Here is a 12,885-nt window from a genome sequence, read left to right as displayed (position 1 = left end):
CACCAATACACAACCCACCCCCAACATTATAAAAAATAAAATAAACAGGATAAATACCCCCAGGCCGACGGGGATCCCTGGGTCGTACTCGTGGTGTCTGTGGGTCCCACAGTGTACCTGTGAGGTTCCCATGGGTGTCCGGGGGCCATCGGGTAGTCCCCGCGAGTGTCCGTGGGTCTCCCGGTGCTCCCCACAGGTGTCCGTGGGCCCCAACGGGGTCCATGGGTTTTCCCCGAGGGTGTCTGGGGGTCCCCGGATCATCCCCACGGGTGTCTGGGGGCCCTTGAGTGGTCACCACAGGTATCCAGGGCACCACCGGGATCCCAGGGTCCTCCCCGCAGGTGTCCATGGGTCCTCAGGTGGTCCCCGTGGGCGTCCGTGGGTCCTCGGGTGGTCCCAGTGGGTCCCCGCTGGCCTGCGGTACCATTCCTGTATTTTAAAAAAATAAACATGGCCTACATTTCAATAAATACACCCCCCCCCAAACACATACAGTACAGTAATGGGCAAAATAACTATTATCCAGATATGGATAATAGGTTATTTGCCCATTATTAAACACCACATTAGCTAGGACGCATAAATAAAGTAAATAAAAACTGTTCTAGTTACCCCTGCCAATGTTAAGGGCGTCCTTTGTCAGCATACTGCAGAGCCATGTGCTCCGTTGCCGGAAAGAATACATAAAAAATACAATCCAATGGCCCCTAGCCCCTTAATCCCCTTAGAGGTTATTAACCGTTATAGTAATTAAGTAATTAAGGGGTTAACTGTCCCTGCCACGCTACCCACCCAGGAGGCCTAACCACCCACCCCAGACCCACTATACAACAAGCACCTAAAAACCCCACAAACACAAATTAGAAGCACTAGCCAACAAATCAATAAAGCCGTTAACCAATCTATTAAATAAATAAAACCACTAACAAATTAATTAAATCCCACCACTAGCCATTCAATTACATAAATCACACCCCTAGCCCAAGAAATAAATTTAATAGCTAAAAGAACTAACCAACACAACAATTAATTCATAGAACCACTAGACAACACCAATTTAAACATGTAGCCAACAAAATGCATCATTAAATAGGTCTTCTACAACCAATCAGATAGGGGCTATAGTTCTCACAATCTGATTGGCTAAAGAACCACGTGAAGGCAGCCATTTTGGATTTGGTGACATCATGTTAAAGGGAAATGAAGCACAGCCATTCTGATTGGCTGGCTTCAGTCCCTTTACATGACGCCACCAAAAATAAATAAAGGCACATGATTTTCACAGCCGATCAAATGTCGTGAGAACAATTTGCCGGCCAAATGTGATGTCACAGGCCATATTTACCGCCTGAAACGCGTAGAGGTGACGTCATCACGCATCGAGGAGCGGACGTGACGACGGGTGCTCGGTCGATTGCGGTGGTTTTCCCCTGACTTTGCATGAAAGCTGGACCCTGTTTCAACCACATGTAAGCTAATAACATCTAGCTATTTCCCAGGACTTTTTCCATCACTAGATCTATGGGCTTTTGTTGCAGGGATCCTCATTAGTGCCTTGTCATTGTGGAATTGTGGGTTCATGTGAATCCTTTTTATGTATTTTCTTATTATGTAGTTTTATTTTAATTGGTATAAAGACTATTATTATTATTATTGTTTTTCCTTTTTGCGCTTTCTTTTTGTTTGCACATTTGAGCTCAAGAAGCCGACGTGTCAATATCGGGGATTTATTGGATTGACAGATGAAGACAGAAGATAAAGACAGAAGAAGAAAGAAGAAGATGATGGAAGATTAAAGAAAGAAGAATTTTGTTACATGGCCAGGATCTTCACTGTGGATGGCGTTGGATTGTGTTTCGTGAAGTCACCCGACGAGAGCTTCCTGATTCACTGGGATTCGGGGTGCCAACGCTTCTAAAGGTAAGATAAATATTGAATGTATGGACTTTTATTTTTACAGGTTTTTTCATTGGATTATTTCTTTTTTTGTGTTTTTCATTGCCCATTGACTGCTAATGTATTAATCTGTGCCTGTTTAGGGAGCCAATGCATTTTTTGGCAAATGCATTTCTTCTATTGACTGTTATATTTTCTATGTATTTTTATTGTTTAGATTCAATAGTTTTGAATTGCGATGGCTTGAATTTTTTTTTTTCAGATTGTTTTGCATTTTTATTTAATGATGTATTTTGTTGGCTACTGGTTTAAATTGGTGTTGTCTAGTGGTTGTATTAATTAATTGTGGTGTTGGTTAGTTCTTTTAACTATTACATTTATTTTTTGAGCTAATGGTGTGATTTATTTAGTTGATTGGCTAGTGGTGCGATTGATTTAATTGATTTGTTAGTGGTTTTATTTATTTAATTGATTGGTTAGTGGTTTTATTTAGGTAATTGATTGGTTGGCTAGTGCTTGTGTTTTGGGGGAGTTTAGGTGCTTGTTGAATAGGTTTTAATCTTGTATATTTTTGACATTCATGCTTTGGTATTAGAGTGACCATTGACTGCTATAGTAGCCTATCATGCCCATATTATATGGGTATGATGTACTACTATGGCAATCAGTGGGTATAGTGGGTCCGGGGTGGGTGGATAGGCATTCCGGTGGGTAGCATGGCAGGGTGGGTTAACCCCTTCATTATTATAGCGGTTAATAACCGCTAAGGTGATTAAAGGGTTAGGGGCCATTAGATTGTATTTTTTATGTATTCTTTCCGGCAACAGAGGACATGGCCCTGCAGTATGCTGACGAGGATGCCCTTCACATTGGCAGGGGTAAGGAGAACGGTTTTTATTTACTTTATTTATGCTGCCTGGCTAAAGTTGTGTTTAATAATGGGCAATAATCTATTATCCATATCTGGATAATAGTTATTTTGCCCATAACTGTATGTGTTTGGGGGGAGGGGGGAGGTGCATTTATTCAAATTTAGGCCATGTTTATTTATTTTTTAAATACAGGAATGGTACCACAGGCCAGCGGGGACCACCCGAGGACCCACGGACGCCCACAGGGACCACCCGAGGACCAGCGGACACTTAAGGGGACCACTTGAGGACCCATGGACACCTGCAGGGAGGACCTGGGACCCCAGACCGCCATGGGAACCACCTGAGGGCCCCCAAACACCCATGTGGACAATCCAGGGACCCCCAAACACCCATGTGGACCACACGTGGACCCTGTTGGGGCCCACGGACACCCGCGGGGACAACCTAGAGACCGACGGGGACCACCTGAGGGCCCCCAGACAACTGTGGGAACCACCCCAGGGGTGCCCTGTGGGGCCCACGAACAACCGCAAGTTCCACCCGGGGACCCCCGCCGGGCTGGGGTATTAATCCTGTGTCTAAAAAAATAAATTATGGTTTTATGTGCAGGCACAGGGGGTGGGTGGGTTGTGTATTGGTGTTTATTGTTAAATATTGTTATGGTTATTGGAGGCCTAGGAGGTGGGAAGTAGGGCTGTTGTGTGTATTTTTGTTTATTGTGGGTAGCGGGGGTGAGTGAAGGGGGTAGTAGCCCCAAGGATGTACAGTTAGGTCCGGAAATAATTGGCCACTGATACAAGTTTTGAAATTCAAGTTACAGTTAAATAATGAATATGGGCTTAAAGTGCAGTCTATCAGCTTCAATTTGAGGGTATTCTGTTAGGATGTGCTCACCACAAACGAGACGGGACCGCGGTGCTGAGGTGGGATAGGAAATAACGCCACCCACAGCCACGAGGGCACGTCTTGATTGAAGAGTGGTCTGGGATTCCGGATCGGGGTAGGAGAGGTACGGTAGGTAGAGGGGCCGTTAGCCAAGTCCGGGGTAAGAGAGAGGGACGTTGTAGTTTACCGTAAGCCAGGATCGGGATGCCAGAGGTACGGAGAGTCGTGTAGCTGTAAGCCGAGTTCGGGATGCCAGAGGTACAGGTAGACGTAGCGGAAGCCGGTTCAGTTCACGAGGAAGTCTGCGGAATAGACTAAGGAGGCAGAGAATGGTGAGAACAACTGGTTCTATGCTCAGCCAACGAGTCAGTGACTCTGCAGGGTATATATAGGAGAGAGGAACCAATAGCAGCGCAGCAAGGTAGGGGTGTGTGGAAAGGCCAGGTTACAGCAGGTATAGGTCCAGAAGGAGTCCCAGGGGAGGAGCCATAAAGCCCAGCAGCCTGGCTGAGTTTGGTGGTAGCCATCAAAAGAGGCGCTGTGCCTTTAAGAGGCGGGAGCGCCTCCGTGTGGACGCGCCTCCGTGAGGCAGTACCATCGGCTGCGTGCGCGGACCCACGCCCTGCTCTGAGAGCAGAAGAGGAAGGAAGATGTGCGCGCGCGCGCATAGAGGGAAAAGCTGACGGCGGCTTGCCTCCGGAGTCCACGTGTGCCGCGGGAGACCCAAATGGAGCTGCAGGTAAGTGAGGAGCACGCCGAGAGCGGCGTGGCTCCAGAATCCTCACAGTACCCCCCCCTTCAGGGGCGACCTCCGGGCGACCATGATAAGGCTTGGAAGGATTCTTGCGATGAAAAGCCTGTAGAAGACGAGGTGCGTGAAGATCCCGGTGAGGAATCCATGAACGCTCCTCTGGTCCGTACCCCTTCCAGTGAACCAAGTATTGTACTCCTCCTCTGGAAATTCTAGAATCCAGGACAAACTGCACCTCGTATTCCTGTTGACCTTGAATCATAATCGGACGTGGAGGAGAAGTTTCTCTGGAAAAGCGAGGACTTTGAAACACTGGTTTCAGTAAGGACACATGGAAGACCGAAGGTATCTTCATAGAAGGTGGAAGACATAGCTTGTAAGCCACAGGATTAATCCTCCTAAGTATGGTAAAGGGACCGAGGAACTTGGGAGCGAGCTTCATGGTAGGAACCTTCAAACGGATATTCCTGGACGAGAGCCATACCCTGTCTCCTGGGGCGAACTCCGGTACTTGACGTCGAAGTCGATCAGCCTGGAGTTTCTGTCTCCCTGTAGCGAGCTTCAAATTCTCCTGAATCTTAGACCATAAGACCCTCAGGCGAGAGACGTGCTTGTCCACTGCTGGCACCCCTGAGGAGAGAGAAGAGAAAGGTGACCGAGACGGATGAAATCCAAAGTTTATAAAAAATGGAGATTCTTGGGTAGAATCATTGCGAAGAGAGTTCAGAGCAAACTCGGCCCTTGGAAGAAGATCCACCCAGTCCTCCTGTGTATCAGTTATAAAACATCGAAGGTATTGTTCTAGGTTTTGGTTGGCCCTCTCCGTCTGTCCATTGGTCTGTGGATGGTACCCAGAAGAGAACTGAAGCGAAATCCCCAACTTCTGGGAAAAGGCACGCCAAAACCTCGACACGAATTGAGACCCACGATCCGAGACAATGGTAGAAGGTACTCCGTGAAGACGAAAAATCTCCTGAATGAAGACATCTGCCAGCCTGGGGGAATTTGGTAGACCCCTCAAAGGAACAAGGTGCGACTGTTTGGAAAAACGATCGATGACCACCAGAATGGTATTCTTTCCTTTGGACTCTGGAAGCTCTACAATAAAGTCCATAGAAATATGGCTCCAGGGACGGTCTGGAATGGGTAACGGAAGTAGAAGCCCAGCAGGTCTGACCCGAGGCACCTTGTTGCGAGCGCAAATATTACACGCCTTGACAAACTCCTCCACATCTTTAGCCCTCTCAGGCCACCAGAAGGTACGTTGAACCAGATCGTTGGTCTTCCGTATCCCTGGGTGTCCTGCTGATTTAGAGGAATGACACCACTCGAGAACCTTCTTGCGGTGTTGAGGTGCCGTGTAGAGTCTTCCCTCCGGAACCTTGAGTCCCTCAGGAATCCGTGACTGTTCGGATTGAATTTTGCCCATGATATCAAACGAATTAGCGGAGAGGATACAACTAGAAGGAATAATAGACTCCAGCTGCACCTCAGACCTGTCCTCCGCCAGGAACTGTCGGGATAGGGCGTCCGCTTTTAGATTCTTGGAGCCAGGAATGAAGGAAATGAGAAAGTTAAATCGTGAAAAAAGCAAAGCCCAGCGGGCTTGTCGAGCGTTCAAACGCCGTGCCCCTTCTAGGTAGAGGAGATTCTTATGATCCGTCAGAATGGTAATGGGTGTCTCAGTCCCCTCTAAGAAATGTCTCCACTCCTCTAAAGCCAACTTGATCGCTAAAAGCTCCCTATTCCCGACATCATAATTCCGTTCAGCGGACGAAAATTTCTTCGAGAAAAACGCACATGGATGCAGTCTGGCTAAGGGAGAAGTTCTCTGGGACAGAACAGCCCCAGCCCCAATGTCCGAAGCATCCACCTCCAAGGTAAATGGGAGTTTAGGATCTGGATGGGTGAGGATGGGAGCAGACACAAAAGCCCTCTTAAGCAGATCAAACGCCCTTATGGCGGACTCCGACCAAGATGAAGGATCAGCACCCTTCTTGGTGAGGGCAGTTATGGGAGATACGGTGGACGAAAAATTGCGGATGAAACGTCGATAATAGTTTGCAAAACCTAAAAAACGTTGCACGGCTCTAAGAGTAGTCGGACGAGGCCAGTCCAGAATAGCCTTAAGTTTCTCTGGATCCATGTTAAAACCAGAGTCCGAGATGACGTAACCCAAAAATGCAACAGATTTGAGGTGGAACTGACATTTCTCCAGCTTCGCAAAAAGATGGTTCTCCTGAAGACGTAACAGTACTTGTTGAACATGTTTGATGTGTTCTTGAGTGGATTTAGAAAAAATGAGGATGTCATCCAAGTAAACAATAAGAAATGAGTTCAGAATGTCCCGAAAAATCTCGTTGACAAAATCCTGGAAAACTGCTGGTGCGTTGCACAAACCGAACGGCATAACCAGATATTCATAGTGGCCGTCATGAGTGTTAAAAGCAGTCTTCCACTCGTCCCCCTCTCGTATCCTTACTAAATTGTAGGCACCTCTTAGATCCAGTTTAGAAAAGATATTTGCTCCCTGGAGACGGTCGAAGAGCTCCGGAATCAAAGGCAGAGGATAGCGATTTTTACGAGTGATATTGTTCAAACCCCGGTAGTCTATGCATGGGCGGAGAGAGCCGTCCTTTTTTTTGACAAAGAAGAAGCCTGCTCCGACCGGGGAAGACGATTTTCTGATGAAACCCCTCTCTAAGTTCTCAGCGATGTAAGTGTTCATGGCCCTTGTCTCTGGGAGAGAGAGAGGATAGGATCTTGCCCTGGGAAGAGGTGCGCCCGGAAGTAGGTCGATAGGACAATCAAAAGAACGGTGTGGAGGTAGAATCTCGGAACGTGCCTTGTCGAAAACATCACGGAATTCCCAGTACTCAAAGGGTAAGGAGTTAATCTTCTCAGATAAGGTAGACAAACCACCAATTCTCTTGAAAATCTGGGTACAGGTCTTGGCACAAGAAGGAGCCCACTGGATAGGTTTCTGATCCGTCCAGTCGATGCGAGGATTATGAAGTTGAAGCCAAGGAAGACCCAAAATCAACTCAGCAGAAGGAGTGTGGATTACATCGAGGGTAATGATCTCCGTATGGACGTTGACGAATTGTAGAAGAAGAGGCACCGTCTGTAGCGTGATAAAAGCTGGTTTAAGCGGTCGACCGTCAATGGCCTCCAGTCCTACCGGCGTCCTCCTGTTGACCAAAGGGATATTGTTCAGTCTAGCAAAAGTCTCATCAATGAAATTACCTGCAGAACCAGAGTCAATGAACGCTTGTGCCGGAGTGTGAAACCCCTCTCCAGACAGTGTAATGGGCAAGGTTATCCTGGTGGGAAGGATGTTCTGGACGATGGGAGAAAGTGTCAATATTCCCAACGAAACTCTCCGGGATCTCATTGGGAGCTGGCGTTTCCCGGTGCGTGAGGACACTGGGGTACAGCGTGACCGGAATTGCCACAGTACATGCAAAGGCCGGCCTTGCGCCGACGCAGTTTCTCAGCAGGAGACAGCCTATTGCCTCCCAACTGCATGGGTTCTGGAATGTCCCCGGAAGGAGGTAGCGGAGCCACGAAGGAGGGAGCAAGAGTTCTTGAAACCCGTATACGGACATGGGAGCGCTCGTATCTCCGCTCCAGCAGACGCTGATCCACACGAATGGAGAGAGCGATCAACTCCTCCAGGTTAGTGGGACGATCTCGTGCAGCAAGCTCATCCTTTAGGGTCTCCGACAGACCTTGCCAGAATGCAGAAGATAGAGCCTCATCATTCCAACCTGTCTCAGCAGCAAGGGTGCGGAACTCCACTGCATACACGGCAACCGAACGATCTCCCTGGATTATGTGGTGAAGAGCAGAAGATGCCGTTAACCTCCGTGCGGGAGTATCGAAGACTCTTCGGAATTCCTCGACGAAGAGATCGATGTCCTGTGTGATTGCCCCCTGTCGTTCCCAAATGGGAGAGGCCCACGCCAGTGCCTGGTCGGTGAGAAGGGAGTAGATGTAACCAACCTTGGAGACAGAAGACACAAAGCGAGAGGGAGAGAAGTTAAATTGGACGAGACATTGGTTAATGAAACCCCGGCATTCTCGAGGATCCCCCGCATAGTGTCTGGGAGGCGGAATCCGTGGTTCCGGAGCAGACGCAGACGGAGGTGTCGGAGCAGGACTAGCCGGTACAGGAGCTGCCACGGGAGACAGTTGCTGAGAGAGGGTACGAACTTGAAGAGTAAGGGTATGGACGGTTTGCTGCAAGGTATCTGTTCGTTTATCTGCTTGGTCTAGGTAAGTCTCTAGTCTGGCAAACAGAGCAGTATGAGCGTTTAAAGTGCGCTCCACCTCAGCGGGGTCCATGTTTGATGGGCTGAGCATAATGTTAGGATGTGCTCACCACAAACGAGACGGGACCGCGGTGCTGAGGTGGGATAGGAAATAACGCCACCCACAGCCACGAGGGCACGTCTTGATTGAAGAGTGGTCTGGGATTCCGGATCGGGGTAGGAGAGGTACGGTAGGTAGAGGGGCCGTTAGCCAAGTCCGGGGTAAGAGAGAGGGACGTTGTAGTTTACCGTAAGCCAGGATCGGGATGCCAGAGGTGCGGAGAGTCGTGTAGCTGTAAGCCGAGTTCGGGATGCCAGAGGTACAGGTAGACGTAGCGGAAGCCGGTTCAGTTCACGAGGAAGTCTGCGGAATAGACTAAGGAGGCAGAGAATGGTGAGAACAACTGGTTCTATGCTCAGCCAACGAGTCAGTGACTCTGCAGGGTATATATAGGAGAGAGGAACCAATAGCAGCGCAGCAAGGTAGGGGTGTGTGGAAAGGCCAGGTTACAGCAGGTATAGGTCCAGAAGGAGTCCCAGGGGAGGAGCCATAAAGCCCAGCAGCCTGGCTGAGTTTGGTGGTAGCCATCAAAAGAGGCGCTGTGCCTTTAAGAGGCGGGAGCGCCTCCGTGTGGACGCGCCTCCGTGAGGCAGTACCATCGGCTGCGTGCGCGGACCCACGCCCTGCTCTGAGAGCAGAAGAGGAAGGAAGATGTGCGCGCGCGCGCATAGAGGGAAAAGCTGACGGCGGCTTGCCTCCGGAGTCCACGTGTGCCGCGGGAGACCCAAATGGAGCTGCAGGTAAGTGAGGAGCACGCCGAGAGCGGCGTGGCTCCAGAATCCTCACATATTCACATCCAAATTGGAGGAAGGGTTTAGGAATGACATCTCTTTAATATGTAGCCCCCTCTTTTTCAAGGGACCAAAAGTAATTGGACAATTGACTCAAAAGCTGTTTCATGGACAGGTGTGGGCTATTCCTTTGTTATTTCATCATCCATTAAGCAGGTACAAGGTCTGGAGTTGATTCCAGGTGTGGTATTCGCATTTGGAAGCTGTTGCTGTGAACCCACAACATGCGGTCAAAGGAGCTCTCAATGCAAGTGAAACAGGTCATCCTTAGGCTGCAAAAAAAAAAATCCATCAGAGAGATAACAGGAACATTAGGAGTGGCCAAATCAACAGTTTGGTACATTCTGAGAAAAAAAGAACGCACTGGTGAGCTCTGCAACACAAAAAGGCCTGGACGTCCACCGAAGACACCAGTGGTGGATGATCGTAGGATCCTTTCCATGGTAAAGAAAAACCCCTTCACAACATCCAGCCAAGTGAAGAACACTCTCAGGAGGTAGGCATATCATTATCCAAGTCTACCATAAAGAGAAGACTTCATGAGAGCGAATACAGAGGGTTCACAACAAGGTGAAAACCATTCATAAGACTCAAGAATAGAAAGGCCAGATTAGACTTTGCCAAACAATATCTAAAAAAGCCAGCCCAGTTCTGGAACAGCATTCTTTGGACAGATGAAACTAAGATCAACCTGTACCAGAATGATGGGAAGTAAAAAGTATGGAGAAGGCTTTGAACGGCTGTCACAGTAGCTAGTGATAGGTTATAATAATACACACCAAAATATCTGGGTTGAATTGAACACGACTTAGATATAATAAATATAGTTTATTCCTTAAAGAAGGTGAACACACAAGATATACAAATAACAGGCAAAATATAGACACTTACTCAGGAATGGGGATGATGAAGTAATCAGGAACAGGATTAGCAATTCATCAGGCATCAAATAGTTGGTAAGTCACGAAAACACAGCATTGGACTGACACTGGTTTATATGTAATTCCAGTCCTATACCTTATCATTGAGTGCAGGTCATTGGAGAACAATTACCTGCACCCAATCTCTCCTTGCCACCTCACCTGAGGGGCACCGTAATACATGCCCACTGGGTGGGTATTATTCTAATCAGGGGCTTATTTCCCTAGCCCCCCCGCCCACAAGACTGGCGTCTGAATGTCTGGCTTGGACAGGAAAGCCTTTGTTCTAGGTGTGACTTATACTACTGAGTATGCTCTCCTCTCATTTGACAATCTCCCTTTATATGCTCAGCTGCCCCACTGGCAAATTGGCTGAGCATAAACCTTCCAATGAGTGAAGTGTTCACTGCTGTCCTGCCTCCACAGTCTTGTCGTGCTTCCAGGTCCTTACTCCTGACCTTAGCTTTTCCTCCGGACTCCGCTCTTCAGACCTCGGCTACGTATGACCATCCGCTCCTCTCCAATACTGACCTAGGCAAAGCTCCATGACAATCCGCCTCTCCCCAATCCAGACCACGGCTAAGTACCTCCTACAATCCGCTACTCTCCAACACCGACCTCGGCAAGTATTACTGACCATCCAGACCTCTCCTACCCCGACCCGGCTATCTTGACCAATCTACACTCCAGACGCGCCCACACGGCTGTGGGTTGGTGTTATATCAAATCCCCACCTTGGCCTCGCGGTCACGCTTTGCTTGTGGTGAGCGCATCGTTACAGGGAACAGCTGTTCCAATATCAGTGCTCAGACTTCATAATTGTGATCCACAAATGTGACTCTATATGTGGGCCATGTAAATATATTAAGAAGTAGAAATAAAGAGCTTTGACAAAGCGCATTATTGCACGAAACACGTTAGAGACTCTTCCACTGCTCTTTGCTCCAGGATGTTGCTGATGGTTCAATACATTTTTACTTTCCGATCCAGCCTCCGTCGTTTTTTTGAGGCAGGGCACCTCCTAATTCTTCCCCCACGGGAGGATTTCCGTTATTCTCAGATCAATTTGCAGAGTTCAGAAACGTCCTAGTGGGAGAGACGTGTCTCGCAGATTACAGATTATTCTGCAGATTCATGGACGGACAAGGTGGTGAGATACGGAAAAGAACAGGTGATGAGTTTCTGCAAAACAAGCAGCGGTTTCCTACAACGCCTCCTATATGGGGCATGGCAAACTCTACGGCAAGGGTACTCAACTCCAGTCCTCAAGGTTCACCAACAGGTCAGGTATTCAGGATATCTATGCTTCAGCACATGTGGCTCAATCCGTGGTTCAGTCGTTGACTGAGCCACCTGTGCTGAAGCAGAGATATCCCTAATACCTGACTTTTTGGTGACCCTTGAGGACTGGAGTTGGCCGCTCCTGGTCTGTAGGGTTTATGTATCAAAAGCAAAGGTAGTGCAATTGTAAGCAAAGTTATTGCAGCAGTTTATTTACTAAAGTCTTCCAGCTGCTAAACTTGGGCTGATGCCGCGCAGAAGAAGCCACCGGTTTTAACAAACGCTGTGGTTTCGAGTTTGACATTTTTTGGGCCACGTTTTCTAGCAGGGAGACTTTCATAAATAGATCTCACCGACACCCGCAGTAATGAAACAGTGCGGCACGCTGACGCGTGTCTGTCAAGGTGTCACCGAAGAGGAAGAACTCGCCGCACTCAATATAATAGGACTCAGGAGAGGCCATCTCCATGCCTCAAGGGACACCAACGGGTCAGGTTTGCAGGATGTCCCTGCTTCAGCACAGGTGGCTCAGTCAACAACATTGCAGTAGAAATTCAGACACTCCTTTTCATTAAAAAAATATTTTTTAATATATATATTTTTTTAAAAAAGCTAATCATTTATTTTACAGCACATATTTTATTTAAAAATCACTAAAATAGTCCACGGTCCCTCTGCTTTAATACATGTAGATATTTTTTCAATCAGACACAGTACCACTCATTTTTTTTTTGTTTCAAATTTTTTTATTAGGCATATACAACATTTCACATTTATCGTCAGCTTTACAGTAATGGAGCCTAATACAGGTTTTTCTTACGTTATCTTGGGAGGGAGAGAAAACCTCAACATCCCCCTGACCCCTTAGTCCACCGCATGGGTCTCTGTTTTGTCATGGAGGCTTTTTTTTTTTTTTTTTTTCTGTTATGAGGCAACTCGGCGTAGGTGGGCCATATGTGTTAGCCATGGGTCCCATGTGTTATTGAAGGAGGTGGTAGGTCGCTTCAGGAAGGCGGACAGTCTCTCCATCTCCATGACCTCCTGTACCCTTTTTGTTATTGTTTGTTTAGAGGGGGGAGACACTTTCTTCCAGGCCGCTGCCACCGCACATC

Source organism: Ascaphus truei, chromosome 8 (genome assembly GCF_040206685.1).
Source record: "Ascaphus truei isolate aAscTru1 chromosome 8, aAscTru1.hap1, whole genome shotgun sequence".
Lineage (NCBI taxonomy): Eukaryota > Metazoa > Chordata > Amphibia > Anura > Ascaphidae > Ascaphus > Ascaphus truei.
The sequence above is the reverse complement of the archived record's forward strand: the minus strand, read 5'-3'. Positions refer to the sequence as shown.